Raw genomic sequence first — 15,386 nt, 5'->3', positions numbered from 1 at the left:
TAATTTCCTTTGGGGCAATATAAGTCAAAGCACTGTACCATAATAACATGATCTGTTACAAGTCTCAAAGGTGAAGCCTTCAGTGGCTTCTGACTTTCTATGAATAGAAAATGCTCTAATAAATATACTCCAAGTAAGTTTGTCTTACCACTGCCCTATACCTGGGGGATTAAATATTCATTAACTCAAATGACATTGGACAAGGGGCACTAACATTAAAAAAAAGAGGATATAAATAAAAAGGTCAAATATCAACTGATGAAGATGTCAAAAGGTTGATAACAGAGCGACGGAGCAACTGCAATTTTATTTTCCCTATTATTGCTTATTTTTTTCCTTCTCTTTTCTGGTTTTACTTTTATCTTGTTTATGTCCCAATACTATTCTAGAAATTCCTACCAAACAATCGCAGCAATAGGAGACACCACTGCAAAAGTATAATCAAGTACAGGTATATTAAAAGAACACTATAACTGACTCAGATGGTGCTAAGTAGATTGATACTGAAACCTTTTTCTTTATACGGTTGTAAACGTTTTAAATATGCCTGACTAATTCTCATCCATAAAGCGTTCACTGTGCCTGTTTGTGAAAGTTCTCCTGCTTTAAAATGTATTGTTTGCACTTAAAAATGAAAAAAAAAAAATATTAATTTACTGATTCATTTCCTTTTAGGCTGTAAATTCTAATCCAGTTGTCTCAATTACAAACTAAAAAACACTGGCTTAACTATAGGGGAAGTGGACCCTGCAGTCACAGAGGGGGACAGGAGGCAGGGAGGCCTGGACCTTGGGGTCTGCTTCCACTATAGTTTTAAAGAAATCCCCCTCCCCAGCCGCTCTCCTACCTGTGGGTGGGAAATGGGGGATGCAGGCAGACAGGGGGTGGGTAGGAGTCACTGTGCGTTGGGCCCCTTGGGGGGGGGGGCGGCCTGGTGCCAACTATTTACACCACCGATTTGTAATCCTTGTTTGTAAATGTTTTGCATGTCCCTTGTTTGTTATAGAAATCCTTTAAAGACCTGCATAACTTTTGGTGCTATATAAATAAATGAGCACTCAGTACATACATGTGGATCCAGCAAAACGCTGGAAGAAACTACAGTACCAAAGTGCAATACTTTACTTCATTGTATTTGCTGATGGTTGATGTAAAAGAAAAAGGATTATTATTCTAATAGTACCATGCTAAAATGGTTAGAAGAAAATTATCCTTAATCGTTCAACCTATCAATGAGGACCTGCTTTAACTCTGGCATCCTTCAGTCTACATGGATGAGACAACTTCAATACCTGGTAACTAACCCCAAGGGACTGTTTCTCCCAGCGCTCCTTATACTATGCAATTATTTGTACTACCGGGGCATTTTTTTCTGACAGGCCCATACATAAAGGTATTGAGAAATATAGATATTCAAATACAAGTATAAGCTGTTATATTCTTGGCCCACTAGGAATCGGTATCTTCTATCTGTTCAAGTATATAAAGCTGAATGCAAAAATTTGGGCATCCCTTGCCAAAAGACATATTTGGTTTACTTACATAATTATGTAAGTGAGGTGATAACAACTACTGCAGGAATCAGTGTGTTAAAAAACAACACATTTGCAAGTGTTCATGAACAGTTACATTTTATTTCATTAACTTTAACTATTACTAATACTTCTATAGTAACTGTGGAACGTGTAAAAGTTTGAGCACCCTAGTAAAACAGTATTTAGTAACACCCCCACTGGTAGAGATCCCAGCTTGTAAATGACTTTTGTATCCAGCAAGTGTCTTTCACTTCTTGCTGTAGGGACCATTGCCCTCTCTTCCTTGCTGATCTCTTTTAATTACAAGATCTTTTTGGGCCATATTACATGTTTGTGATCTACCCATAGATTTTCAGTGATGCATTAGTCAGGGGACTGTGAGAACCATTCCAAACCCTTCATCTTGCTTTTCTTTAAGTAGCTTTTGGTGGCTTTTGAGGCATATTTAGTATCAATTGGTTGTTGTAGGATCCCCACATCCCCTTTTCAGCTTCTTGGCTGACTGTTTCACACTGGCATCAAGAATTTTCTGTTATTTACTGGAATCCATTCTTCCCTCTACATGTATGTTTCCTGTGCCACTGCCTGCCACACAACCCAAAAACATAAAGGATTAACCCCATGTTTAACAGTTGTGTATTTTTTTTTTTATAAAATGCTGCTTCTTTCTGGTCAGTATAGAAGTACTTCTCCTCATGCTCGAAGTATTATAGCATTTCTCTACTTTTGTAGGCATCAATTATCTTTATTTTCAGATCCTCGCTTAATTGCTTAAAAGAGCCCTTCCCTCAGGATTTCAAATAGTAGTTTGCAATGAACCTCAAAACTTTATACCCATATATATTTGCAAATTACATTTTACTTATATTAAAACCTGCAAAATAAGCTTTTCTTCACTATTAATCATAAACCCATATACAGTGGCTTGCAAAAGTATTCGGCCCCCTTGAACTTTTCCACATTTTGTCACATTACAGCCACAAACATGAATCAATTTTATTGGAATTCCACGTGAAAGACCAATACAAAGTGGTGTACAAGTGAGAAGTGGAATGAAAATCATACACGATTCCAAACATTTTTTACAAATAAATAACTGCAAAGTGGGGTGTGCGTAATTATTCAGCCCCCTGAGTCAATACTTTGTAGAACCACCTTTTGCTGCAATTACAGCTGCCAGTCTTTTAGGGTATGTCTCTACCAGCTTTGCACATCTACAGACTGAAATCCTTTGCAAAACAGCTCCAGCTCAGTCAGATTAGATGGACAGCGTTTGGGAACAGCAGTTTTCAGATCTTGCCACAGATTCTCGATTGGATTTCGCCACTTTTTGGCGAACTTACGCCAAAAAGTGCGAATATTCGCGAACTTTGTGAACCCCATAGACTTCAATGGGAGGAGGGGGATCAATGGCAAAAATTTATTTGAAAAATACTTTGTTGACACAGCGTTGCGTAAAATCGCAAAGGCAGCTGGCAGACCTAGCGGAAATACGCTGCGTTTTTTGCTATTTCGCACTATTAGCACCATGGAAACTGGATTTGCTGAAAAACGCCATGTGTGGCTTGTGCGGCGTTTTTAGGCCGAGAAAAAACGCAGCGGAAAAACGCCACGCGAACCCAAATTGCGAACATACGCGAAAAGTTTGCGAACTTGCGAACACCCGATGTTTGCGTGAATTAGTTCGCCGGCGAACAGTTCGCTACATCTCTACCAGGGAAGGGAAGGGACATTTTCCATTGACTTCTACATGATCTTGCCAAGTTTTAGCTTTTAGGCACAGTAAATCTCATTGTATTGTATTTCACAAAAGGAATATGTATGGGTAGATTTTACATAGCATTATTTACACTGATCGCTACATACTCAACATGTGGAATTAATGAGGAATGAATTACGGCCCTACCTAACCTGGCAGGGCCACCTATTCATGGATACCGGATACAAGGCCCCATAGACATAAACTGGTACTACATATAAACAAAACCAATTGTAGGAAACATATTTTCTGGTACATTTATCAGAAAGTAAGATATGATTTAAAATGAATTCTCTCTTGGATATGGTACCTTCAGGCTTTCCAACAGTGAATCTTGTTGTATATAATCAAAAACTGCTGAACAAGTGTTTTCTGCAAGGGCAAAATATTCCCTATCAGTGTTTCCTCGTCAGGATCCAGCTGATCCTTATCAGACCACATATGTTATCTGTGAATAAATTCTCCTCTGACCCACAGGTCACTTTGAGTTTCTGCAATATCACTCACCAGCTCCAAGGCATGCAGCATATGGTATCCCAAGCCATGCCACACTTGGTAGTCTACCACAAGCTGAATAAGATTGGTACACAAACTAGCAAGGGTTTACTCTGCCTGGGCCCATTCAGCAAGGGCCATTATCAGTCCAGTACCTTCTTCACTGCTTTCATCCTAACAAACACAAATTGCATACAAAAAGAAGGTGGATTCAGGTATTCAATAAAGATACTATAAAGCAGGGATCCCCAACCTTTTTTTACTAGTGAGCCACATTCAGATTTAAAAAGTGTTGGGGAGCCACAAAAGCATGAAAAATGTTCTTTGGAGATGCAAAATTAAGATTTGGCTATTTGGTAGCCCCATGTGGACTGCTGGCCTGCAGGAGGCTCTGCTTGGAGTAAAACTGTGTCTTTGTGCTTCCAAAACTTGCCTCCAAGCCAGGACTGTAGAAATGGGCACCTACTTTAGGGCCACTGGGGGCAACATCAAAGGGGGTGGTGAGCAACATGTTGCTCCTGAGCCACTGGTTGGGGATCATTGCTATAAAGGAAGGGGTTTATTTATAGCAATAAACGCATTTGCAGCATAGTATCTGAGCTGATTATCTAGATCCATATTTTTTGTATGTTCATTATTTCTAAAGAAGACACATTCAGTAATGCTGAGGGTCCAAAATTTGACTTGTATCTGTAAGAAAATGATGTGACATGGGATTTGCATACATATAGTCCCCAAAGGACTCTGGGGAACTAGTAAAACTATGAGCTACAGCCACACTAGGCTGATCCTCGGCCTGTAAATAAACATACGGCACATGGAGCTGATTTTGGCAACAAAACTCACCCTGTGTGTCTGCACCCAGCCCAACGCAGTGGCTCTGGGTGCAGGAAAAAGGGTCGGCTGATTGGCATGTAAGAGCTGATTTTTGGCCTGTATTTGTCCTCAGAACAAGAATTAGCCTGGTGTTGCATTTGTCTTATGGCCAAAGCAGCTTTAGCCTCTAGTTCACGCAGTGTTTACATGACAGCCTTTTATTTGCCGCCATAGATTGCATTCAAAAACTTCAGTCAGCCCCTACTATCTGTCTATGACACAATCTGAGAAATCAAAAGATCTGCTGCAAAGCGCAAAATATATTGGACTCTTTAAGCATTTTTTTTAGCAGTGAAACCTGTTGAGCGAATAGAACAAACAGTTGTAACATAGTAGAACAAATACTTGTAACATAAACTTTATTTAAGTTCTTTACTAAATTCTCTGAAACTCAAACATATGAAATAAATGTGGCCCAATGGCCCTAAACCTGTTTATTATGGACGAGTGCACAGTTCCACTGCAAAATCAACAGCAATGTTTTATTGGTGAGTTTTAGCTAAAATTACTCCATGTGGTCTATTTAACATAGTAACATAGTAACATAGTAAGTTGGGTTGAAAAAAGACATATGTCCATCAAGTTCAACCATAATGCCTATATATAACCTGCCTAACTACTAGGAAACAAATGTTCCCGGCAGAAACTATTACTCCGCCCCTTGCCTTACACATCAGCAAATAGGATTAGAGCCCCCCAGCCATCCCCCAATCTATATAATCAACTGTCAGGGCTGCCATTGCTCTGAGGGTGTTTCGTAGATAAATGGCCCCCTAAGTCTCAGAACAGTGTACAATACTATTGCACAGCTAAAAATGCCTTAACCACAACATACATTTTGTTAAATTATTGTGGTTTTGTAAACCAATTTTGGTGGTTTTGACCTCAGTAACATAAACATACAATCCCTGCTTCTTAGTGCAGGTTTATTTTCATATTAAAGGACAATGAAAGGTTAATATAAATTAAAAATAAGTCTAAAGGCATTCTTTTTAAGTACTTACTGCATATCTAAATTCCCAGATCCCTGCTTGCTTCTCTGAGATATGGTGCTGGCAGCCTACAGCAGTGTGAAGCCTACAGTGACATCACTGAAATCTCTCTCCCCTTCCTGTAGGTGCCAGCGGCAGCCTTCCTATTCTCTGAGCATGTGTGTAACTTGATCCTGTCTCCTGTTCGGAGCTACACATGCCCACCAGCCAATCAGAAGCGGATCTGGCGAGGGGGGGGGGGAATGAAACACATGTGCAGATGAAGCAAGGAGGGAAAGGAAGGGAGAATACCTTTTTAGAGATGGCTGCCTGTTCTAGAAAATGTGAAGTAAGTGTGACTGAGTAAATATTTGATTAGGTGAGCCAAAAGTGTGGCGTTTTTACTAAACAATAGGACGACTATTGGGCAGTATGCTTTTTAAATTTTGACTTGCATTCTCCTTTAAGAACCAGAGAACCACCTTTTAGAATCCACTCTTTTAAGTGATACTGACACTAAATAACGACTCCCCAAAATATGAATGTACATAAAAAGTTGCCTATAGGTCATGTTGATTGATTTTCGCTGAGGGATTTGCTTTTGTAAATAATTGTTACTTGAAGTCCCTAAACCTGACTGTTTTGCCAACCTGACTGTCACTTCTCAGCCTGTCAGTTATAGCTTCTAATGCTAACGGCCTCCTTCTAGACAAATATGGTAGCCCCCTTATTGGGAAACATGGGGGATCAGACAGGTAATATAAAAGCATCAGGATATACTTTTATGGCAAAAATGAAGGTCATGCAAAGACAATGTTATGATAGATGTAAAAAAAGGTTTAATTTCTGGTGTCAGTATCTCTTTAATGAACGGTAAGCCATGGGATAAAGCTGGGTAAAGGGATCATTATAAATAAATGTATTATTTTCTTATTTAGTGGGAAATTTTGTTTCAGTCATGAAATAGCAATAGTGCAAATAGAGTGAACATTATATATTTATATTAAATAAAAAGAAAACAATGCAAAGAAAAAATAATTAAAATTATTGATCTTACTGACTTACATTTGATGTTGTATAAACATCAGTTCAATACTGGCTGACCTCATAAACACAATGGCAATGCCCACAGGGCCTGTGGGATTTTTATGAATTAGGTCACTACGTGAAGTCACATGGTTCTTGTATACCAAAGGCAGAGACTAGATCTGGGGTATAACTGGAAAATGCAGAACAAGCATTAACAGGTTTCTAGCAGGGTCTGCAACGTTTGATTATGTTTGTTGAAAAAAAAAATTGATTTTGTAGTGAATTTATTTATTTATTTATTTATATGAAGGGTGAAGTTAGCAAGTACATTGTATGTAAGGATATTTGAATAGAAAATGTCTAGACTTCTGCTGTAATAAATATGAAAGAGTGATTAAAAGTAACTCATTTTTGATGATATATGGGTAAATGAGAAATGTTTCCAGTTCTTATAGGATAGTTCAGAGTCAATGGATATTTGCACGGTACTGTGATTTGTGAACTGTCCAATAACCATGCACAAAGCATAGAGACTAGCTCTGTGTCTCTTACAGATGGGAATCTGAGCTATTGTCTTTTAATACACATTTGTTTGTAGAATACTGGATGTTCAAAGAAACCTACAGCAAGTACTGTACATGAAATGCTACTGGGGGCATGTGGGGTGGCACATAACACTATTGCCCTTCTATATAAACACAATATTAATATACATTTATTACAAAATGTATATTTTTTACTATCTCTGAAAGGGACCACTGTATTTTATACACAACTTTTTAAACTCAATTCATTTGGGAAGAATGCTATTTTTGCTAATTTTATGGTATTTATTATCAGGTCTTCTGCCACTTTCTTCTATTCCACTGACTTATTCCATTATAGAGTATCTATCCATTTCTTTGCATCTGCTCACCTTTCCATCTATACCAGTAGCTGTATCATACATCTGTAACAGTAATATTCTTTAAATTCATTGTTTTCTGGGTTTCTTTGGGGTAACAATTAGAAAATGTCCCAGTTTCTGCAACTTTTCCCCCATGGACTTTTTCAGTTCGGATTTTTTAGTAAATGTCAGACATTCGTGGAAATTAGTTTAGTCGAATCTTTAAATATAATAATATGAGAGATATTAAAGTTTTAGTAAATCGGCCCCTTAGCGTATATATCCATTTATTGTACAGTGCTGTGGAATAGGTTGGTGCTTTATAAAGATGTGTTAATAATCATGGTTTATAAACTCATTAGGCAGTGAGTTAGAACACAAGCAGCTGCATTTTTTAGACTCCAAAAATAAGACAGCGGTGATACTTTGCTATTTCAGGTTACTGCACTGGTTTAGATTGTAAGCACTGCAGGACAGGAACCTCCTTCCTCCAAGGTCTCTTAGCAAATGGCAATTAACATTACATTACATTAATTACATTAACATTTATTTATAAAGCGCCAACATATTCCGCAGCGCTGTACAATAAGTGGGTTACATACATTGGACATACAGAGTAACATATAAAGCAATCAGTAACCGATACAAGAGGGGAAGAGGGCCCTGCCCAAAAGAGCTTACAATCTACAAGTAACCTTTATAACCCTGTATATTTATATTTATTCTTTTTTAAATTGTCCTGAAGTTTGCACTTTTACGGTATTATAAAAATGTGCAGCTGTTTGCACATATTTGCGTTACATTACATATATTGTTCATTGGCCTGTGCTATGGAGCTTTGGCACCTAAGGAAAGGTAGCATTCTGTACCCAAATTGACCCACTGGAAGATTCCCCCAACCCTATTAAACCATATCTAGAAAAAATCATGGGAAATACACCACCAGCAGCCAACTAGAACTTGACTGACCAGATTATTAAAAGATGTTTGTAAAAGTACAAGAGGTTCTGACTCACCTATATGTTTAGAATGTCCTGTTTTTAAAAGACTTAATTACAAGCCAGAGTACACTGGCAAGGCCTGTTAATTTCAGTCTTTGGAGTCAAATAAATGGGAAGAGCTGCTAAATATTTTACATGTCATGGTTTGTAATAATGTTTATGGCCTGCGCCAATTAAAGAGACAGATTAACGTGGCATTGCCCATTAATAAAGCAACATCCGTTTTGCTGGTTAAACCGATGTAGACAAGTAAAACAATGCACGTTTCCTTTCTTTAGTTTCAGCCTCTTGATTGCTATGGTGACTGAATGAGTAGAAATAAAGAAAGCAACCTAAATTTATTTTAACACTTTACTAGCATAGAGCCATAGGGTAGAACTACACAAGAGATTTATGTCAGACTTTGCTGTTAGACATTACCTGATCCACAGGATGCAAAAAATCTGATCTTCCATGTTGTTTTGTAAAATCTGATCAGATAGTCAGATGCTTTCCTTATTTTCATGTGTCTATGTCTGACAGGCAATGCATTTCAACGACAGACAAATGCCTCAGACTTGTTTGATGAAAATACAGCGTGCAGTGTCGTGATATGTCAGAGGGCAAATCTTTCATGTAGATGTAGATGCAATTTTAGTATCATTGCCATCATTTTTAGATTTCTGCAACTATATCGACTTGTAGCATGAGATCTGTTGATCCAACCACATCAAGCAAAATCTCCCATGTGTGAGATGCACCAGTCACTTTAGCATGTCCCCTTAGGCTGGGTTTTTGGTAGGATCAGCAGTCTATGGGCCTCAAATGTCATCCAATGTATTTGGCCAGCCTCTGCCAAGTTAAGTACAGAGGTGGGACACATGAGTAGTTTCCAGTGCAGAGAGCACTGCCTCTCATACAGCAGCTTTAGAAGACCCCCTTCTTAATGCACTACTTTGGCTTCCTTGTAATTTATAAATGTACAGTATATGCCATTATTACTGTTACCATTTAAAGTTGAAGGAATAATTCGGGCAGCTATTTTCATTCTTGTACCACTGTTTAGAGAATCCCTGGAGTCAGCAAGATGTCACAGTAGAAAGTAGCAAAATGAATAAAATCTATTTAACAGCTGAAATAATGTTATATACTAGGCAACATATAACAACTGGCATCAAATCGCTAAATTGTCACATGGCTCAGATTTTACAGATAAGTCAGTAAACATAAAAATAGGAATTCTACCTCTCTGTGCCACAGTCAAACATTGTTTTAAAAGCCCTAGCTTTGTTATCTCTAAAATAGCAATATCTGCAGAAAAAAAACTCTATATTTATTTTGTATATCCCAAAGACTTATGCAGCAGGCGGAACCAGAACAATGCAAAGGGGTTAGAGACATTAAAGTGACCAGATTACTCTCAGATATGCAGGCTTGGTGGCCAACCAAGCCAATTGGAAGCAGTATGGTCATGCAGACAGATGACCACAATGTACAGTTAGAAGCAGCTAATACCTAATTACACAAGCATACTTGGATGTGGCAACCATGGTTTCCCAGCACTGTCTCCCACACAAAACACCTTAGGGACCTAAAACAACCACACTTGCCAGAAACTGCCAGAAAAGCATCAACTCGCTCTGGTAGGGAACAGAATTTGGTCATTATTTAGGCCTCGTACAAGAAGCGATTTGTGATTTTTATTAACAGCTCAATTTTCTCATGAAGTGTCCAGTTCTTATTACACCATTCTGTATATTCTGCATTAGGTATAGGCAGCTCAGAAGTTAATGCTGCTGTCTTGCAGTAATAGGATCCTAAATTTGACACTTTAGGGGTTTATATGTTCTCAATGGTTTTTTTCCAGGTACATATATAACAGTAGCTTGTTTGTTTAATGTGATAGGGACCTTTAATTGTAAATTCCACTGGGGCATGGCCTGATATCTCAATGCTATATAAATAAAGAACAATGCATAACATATACAGAGATATAGTTGAAAGGCTAGTTCCCCTTGTATGGTTAGCTGTGTAACTCACACTTTGTTAATGCTGTCACTTTAAAAAAGAAATACAGTGGCGTAAGTGAATGTGAAGGGTCAGGCATATATTTCCCTCAGTCGGTATTAACAGCTCTAGGAAAATTAGGTCAATCCAGTTTTGGTTTTCTGGCTTCTGAATGTAAGGCAGGGTTTCCCTACTGGTGGAACTACAGTCTCTCTGTAATAGAACTGCTCTGCTCTACAGATCTATAGGGAGGTGCAGAACTCACAATGGACCACTCATTACTACTGAGCAATGTTCTGCCAAAGAGGATTCATTATTTCTGCATTTTACATAGCTTGAGATCTATACATTCTGTTTCCTTAAGAGCAAAAATTCCACTTGCATCCCTGCTAAGGAAGAGGCTTTCTATTCTTATACTTATTTCTATTCTCTTCAATATGACTGCATTTCTCTTGCCAAGTGAGTGAAAAATGACAGCACTAGTTTCCAAGTTAATGGGAGATCCAGTTTGTCCAGTTGCATTATAAGTGAATGCACAATATCATACACAGAATGCCAGTGATGTTGCAAGATTCTTCAGAAACTTTATTTCTTAAATGAATTACTGATACAAGCTGTGATAGGCTTTACAGAGGCAGTCCATGTGTTCTCTGAACAGACTGAGGTAATCGCCATGGGCTGATCCCCAGAAGAAATTAAATGAATTTGCACAGCAATAATTAGGTATTACTGCAATGATAAGGCAATATGCATCATTATTTGCATTATGTCAGGTGCATGTAAGAGATTTATGATATACACACTTGACCATAAGTGAAAGCAAATGGTATTATACCACTCTGCCAGCATAAACCACAGCCATATTGTTTTTTCTCTTAACAGTTAAAATACGGTGACTAATTTGTCATATAGCACTGCAGAGTAATATTATAGGCTGAGTACAGCTAATACTGTATATATATTTTTTATTACATTCCACTTACTTGCTGCTTATAGAGCTGTTACGAAATGCCATAATCCAGTTATCTACTCTTAAATACTGTTACTGTTCTGTTCTTACATTCAAGTCAGCTTTGAAGTCGTAAAACTGGATTTCAAGCATATTATCATCCGTCTACAAAGCTCTTATTACTTATGTCCTGCAATCATCATAAAGGAAAAGTTTAGCCCACGCATTTGCCGATGTGCCAGTTTAACTAGAAATGATCATCCTTATAACAACTATTAAAGCTCCATAACTCTGTTTACCCTAAAACTTACTAAACCTATAGAACCACTAGTAATATCAGGGTCTCTTAAGCTTTATGTCAGGGGACCCAAGTTTGTAACCCAAAACTAGTATAAACCAGTATGAACCTTAATTGAATTACTATTTTCAGTTTTAGTTGGATATATCATTATGGAGGAGATGGGGATCCATTTTGGGGTCCTGATCAATTGATTAACAATCCCTGCTTTATATATTATGTATATTTTGTTTGCTATTGATTCGTCTGGCTGAACAATAAATTACCTACCAGGGGAAAGAAATACAATAAAGAAAATAGATCCGACCAGCACCACTGTTCTAAGTTGACTTTTAAAACTATTAATATCCCAGTGGAATGAGAGTAATGGATTGATGATAAGGGCAAACCTACAATGAGGATATTTTTGACGGCAATTACTAAAGTTTAAATCAATATCATCATGTTTTGAGCTAAATAATAAAGCTGCCAGCATGTCTCTATACAATACTTTGCCCATTAAAAAACTGATACTCTACCTGATAGGAGACTGACCCCTGGTTCCAGATAAGCTCCACAACTTGGATGCAGAACTTTTTATACTTGGTTGGACTCCTTTAAGTCTGCTTGTACTTTTACATTCTTTTTTCCACAGAGTTGCTGTATAACCAAGAATATTCAGTGTACGCTGGCTCTCTCCTGAGGGCTTTGAGGAAATATGAGCATCCCTTTATCCTCCATACTTGGGTTCTATCCATGCCAATTCAGACAATTTCAGACAAAAGCTCCTCATTTATACACCTTTGTACTTACCAGGTTTCAATACTTATTACTGTTAAAAAAAGTAAAAATGTTTCTAATAAACTGGCACTGATGTCAAGTGCCTTCCAATAATGCCGTGTTTGGGAAGCTCCTAAATTAACTGTTTAATCTCACTACAAGTCAGAATTCCAAGTGTCCTGCAGTGCGAGAAAGTGTTCTAGGAATCTCTAATCTGCTGTCAAATTGCCTTGAGATTCCAATGGTTTTCGTGTGAAAGCAAAAATTCCCAGTAGTTTGTAGTCAGAGGCTTTCCCATAAAAAAGTCTATCGTGGAATCATGCCTTTGCGTTTATTTTTCCACATCCTTCAAAGCTTTACTTATGCAAACAAAAGAAGGTTCCACTGTCCATACTGGAGGAGACACCTGGCTGTAGTCCACATTTTGACATTTTGCTGGCTGTTTTTCATCTGAAAGCATCAATCTTGCAATCCGGTCTAATGTATGAATCTGTTAGAGTATATTATATCATCGGGGGGTTACTTCTTCCTAGTTTCAGTAGCCGAGCCAAGAGCAAGGTTTCATGATGACCCTCAGCAGGACCTGAGCCAATAGAGGGGTGAACAACTTCAGTACTTGTATCACTGGCCGGTCAGTCCTTCTCTGAAACACACCACATGGGCAGTCAGAAAATATTTACAGACACTTCCTAGTGATAAAAACAAATAGTTTGTGTGTATACACAAAATTATGATAGATAGATATACAGATAGACAGACAGATGATAGATAGAAAGATAGATGATAGATAGATATATAGATAGATAGATAGATAGATAGATAGATAGATGATAGATAGATAGATAGATAGATAGATAGATAGATGATAGATAGATAGATAGATAATATATAGATGATAGAAAGATAGATAAATAGATAGATAGATAGATAGATAGATAGATAGATAGATAGATAGATAGAAGATAAAAGATAGATGATAGATAGATAGATAGATAGATAGATAGATAGATAATGATAGATAGATAGATAGATAGATAGATAGATAGATAATAGATAGATAGATAGATAGATGATAGATAGATAGATGATAGATGATATAAATAGATGATAGTCACAATACAGCGTATAAAACCTTGTATCACTGCAAATAATGAAACCTAATGTGCTTGTGCCAAACAACACATGCTTATATTGGTATACAGAGAAATATCAGGACACAAATAGTATCCACAGAGGGAAAACATTTTTACAAGTCACAAGATATGGCATCACTTACATTGTTTTGGTGAAAACTGAGCTGATCTTTAAAAGGGTTCCGGCGGCTTGATGCAGGAGATGAAAGCAGCATCCCTATTCAAACAAAGCTGCCTTGTCTTTATCACTTTGGAAGTGCAGTTGTTTCCATAAAACCGACCGTGCTTCCTACGGATTGGGCTCTGTCCTGGTTGGAGAATGTGACCGTCTGTCTCCCCCTAGTGGTCAAAATGAAATTAGGCAGGGAGCGCAGCAGAAGGCGCAATGATTTAACAGTAGCAAGTTAAGAATAGAAATTATGATATATAACAGCATTCGTTGGTTAGATAGAAGGAAAGTATATTCGACTGTGTTCAGATATATGTTATTTTTCATTGGATCTGTAGAAAATTTTTGTTTGGTTTATTTTTTTAAGTGTTTGATGAAAGGCGGATTTTGTTTAGCAGAGCCCTAGCAGGGCAGTATGCCAAGATTAGGGGCTGCGATCATCAGGGTGATTTATATTATTAATTATTGTCTTGACTTTTGCTGTTCTGCTGCTACATTGAAGGTTTCTGTGGCACTCAGGAGGTTAATGCTCAAGAGATGAATAACAGATTTATTGTTAGGAGGGCTGCCCTCCCCCCATGCAGTAAATGGTACATACATGTTTTGTCATGTTTTTTGTGCTCAGGCGAGGAAATGCACAAAATCTTCTGCAGCCTTTTGCCATAGCAAAGCATGGGACAGACACTTCTTAGGCAGATGTTGGTGGTAACAGGCAGCCCTTACACAGGGGTTGTGTACATTCAGTTATCTTGAATGCTCTAAATGAAAGAGTCCTGGTTGGCAGTTAAAAACTATGCATTTTAAGCATTTCACATTCAAAAAGCTTATGTACAGCAAGAGTCACGAAGCATGTAAATCACAATACTTGCATAAATGTTGTAATGTAATCCTATAGACACCTAATATGATTCTGAACACGAGTCAGATAGGGAACACTGCTTCAGCACTGACGGGGTAAAAGAAAAAGAAAAATGTCACCCTGAGGTTTACTAAAAGCTTGTGTTGCTGCCCAGCTTGACACAAGTTGCAATAGGTTTTTAGCACACTAATATCACCTATGTGCTCCATATATGCATTGGGTACCTTTTTTGCTCTATGTTTACTACAGGAGAAATCTAAAATAATTTAATGTATTGTGATGAAAATGCTCTGGTTTTGCCAGGTTATGAGACCTTCTTTCCGTTCTGTGCCCCAGATGGTGCTTCCCTAGTGCCCAGCGCCTGTCTCTATTCACTCCTCCACTAATGCATGTTACTCTGGGATTTGGGGAAAACTTCAGTGCAAGTGTGGGAATTCAGTGAAATGGCAAAATTTATCATAATTTTTCCAAAGTAATTGACAGCTACACCCGACAGGTATTCACCTGTGTTTTATTCCCTGTAGGGTTTTTTTTTTAACAAAATACTTTTCAATAGTACACAGCATATACATCAACACAGGAAGGCTCTCTTGCTTTTAAACAGGTGACCAGGCGATTGGTTGCTATGGGTTATTGCTCCTGGGCAAATCTAGTGCCTTTTATTAACCCTACGCATTTCAC

General features: G+C 37.9%; 1 protein-coding gene across 1 annotated transcript in view; it reads right to left on the bottom strand.

Moving 5' to 3' along the window:
- The window catches only part of drd1 (dopamine receptor D1), a 31,947-nt gene extending 17,990 nt beyond the window's left edge, over positions 1–13,957 (bottom strand). The window contains exons 1-2 of the mRNA XM_018092205.2: positions 13,821–13,957; positions 12,304–13,187 (exon numbers count right to left, since the gene is read on the bottom strand). The gene's annotated coding sequence lies outside the window, so the exon portion shown is untranslated. The remainder of the gene's footprint in view (positions 1–12,303; positions 13,188–13,820) is intronic.
- Between the last annotated feature and the right edge of the window lie 1,429 nt (positions 13,958–15,386).

This window comes from Xenopus tropicalis, chromosome 3 (assembly GCF_000004195.4).
Source record: "Xenopus tropicalis strain Nigerian chromosome 3, UCB_Xtro_10.0, whole genome shotgun sequence".
Taxonomy (NCBI): Eukaryota; Metazoa; Chordata; class Amphibia; order Anura; family Pipidae; genus Xenopus; species Xenopus tropicalis.
This window is presented reverse-complemented; position numbering and strand designations above follow the sequence as displayed.